Genomic DNA, 1,848 nt, shown 5'->3' on the forward strand with positions numbered 1-1,848 from the left:
GAAAAAAAAATGTTAGAAGAGATTTTTTAAGTAACTGAAAGCAGTTATGAAGAGAAAGAACACGCAGAAAGGTCTGAGATAGGAATATTTTCAAATGTTAGATGCATACATATATATATTAATATATATATCTTACACATAAGGCCTTGTGGTGCGAAACTTAATGCCCTTGCTTCTGAGCTATTAGCTCCAGATACAAGTCTGACTCCAGGACTTGATGGTCAAGGGAAGGTGCATTAATAATATACTCAAGCAGCTTGTGTATCAATTTGATAATCTGACCAACATACATTAATATAAGTCACAGACAGATTTCTGGTCAGTCACATAATTGAAAGAAAATTGCAATCTCTATTATCACTATTCATTAGCTCCATGCATGAAAAAGTGTATGGTGCCACAGCAATTCAGGCAGCCTGGGGATCCAGTTGGCAGTCTTGGCCGAAGGGGTGTGAGGACCAGGTTTGTACAAGCAGAACAGAGCTTGGTATGTGCAGCTGAGCTGGGCTAGCTTTGGGATAATTCTCCCGCCACAGAGGTTATGACACTGATTCAGCCAAAGAACTCAAAAGAAAAGTATTTTCCATGTTTATAGTATTCAGGAGTTGTTTAGTGTTGGATGTGTATATATTATTAGCAGTAGGAATGTGACTGAATTTAATAGCTGCAAGCGCCAGTCCCTTCACTGACAATCTTGCCCCGAGTGCTTCTGGGAACTCCAACAGCCTGAGGTGTTAATTAACTGGCTGCTGTTAGGGCTTCCATGACTTTAAAGGGAAATTAGACAGCTGGCAGCTCTTTAGTCTCAGCAGTATCACCAGGAGAAGTGGCCATGGAGCAAACAACAGTACAATTCTAGTTCATAAGCAGCCACTTGAGGGCCTCAACTGCCTCCAGGTGAGAAGCCATCAGCAACTTTCACTGGTCTGACTTAATTAGGAGGAAATAGGAAGATATAAGTTTCTCCATCTCCAACTTCCCACCAATTGTACAGTCCTTCCATATTCGTATGCTGGGGCTAGCTGGAGAGATGATTAAATCCAGCTCAAGGAGATAAATGTTCAACAAAAGCACAAGTTCCATCCACAGTAGTCAGGTTTTGTTTCTTGAGAAATAAATTGCATTCCATTGCAAACGTACAGAACAGCTTCCAATAGCAACTAACCAGTGCCCAACCACAAGCAACCAGTTTTTTTTAACTTCCTAAGGTGCATACAAATCAAACGTTTTATTTTTGAAACACCTGTTTTCATATATGTAAAGTCCCAGAAGGAAAAATAAATGAAAATAACAATTAGACAGTGGTGATGAAAATTGCCTTATGCAGTCATGTTGAAGTGACAGCATTATATCTGCAGCCCATTTAAAAACTCATCTTTTTTAACACAGAAACATCGAAAACAAGTGCAGGAGTAGACCTTTCGGCCCTTCGAGCTTGCACCACCACGCAATGTGATCATGGATGAGCTTGCAATTTCTGTATCCCATTCTTGCATTTTCTCCATACCCCTTCATCCCTCTAGCTGCAAGGCCCACATCCATCTCCGTCTTGAACATATCTAATGGACTGCCCTCAATAGCTTTCTGTTTTAGAGAATTCAACAGGTTCCTAACACTGAGTGAAGAAATTCTTCCTCATCTCAGTCCTGAATGGCTTACTCCTTATTTTAAACTGTGACCCCTAATGCTGGATTTCCCCAACATCAGAAACATTCTTCCTGCGTTTAATTTCGGTTCATCAATTTGCTAAAACTCTTTATGTGCTACTATCTGTGAACAATTTCACTTCTAATCTGTTTTTGCAAAGTTGGTGAAAGGGAGAAATGTTGACCTGGTCATCGGCAGAAG

Source organism: Stegostoma tigrinum, chromosome 1 (assembly GCF_030684315.1).
Source record: "Stegostoma tigrinum isolate sSteTig4 chromosome 1, sSteTig4.hap1, whole genome shotgun sequence".
Lineage (NCBI taxonomy): Eukaryota > Metazoa > Chordata > Chondrichthyes > Orectolobiformes > Stegostomatidae > Stegostoma > Stegostoma tigrinum.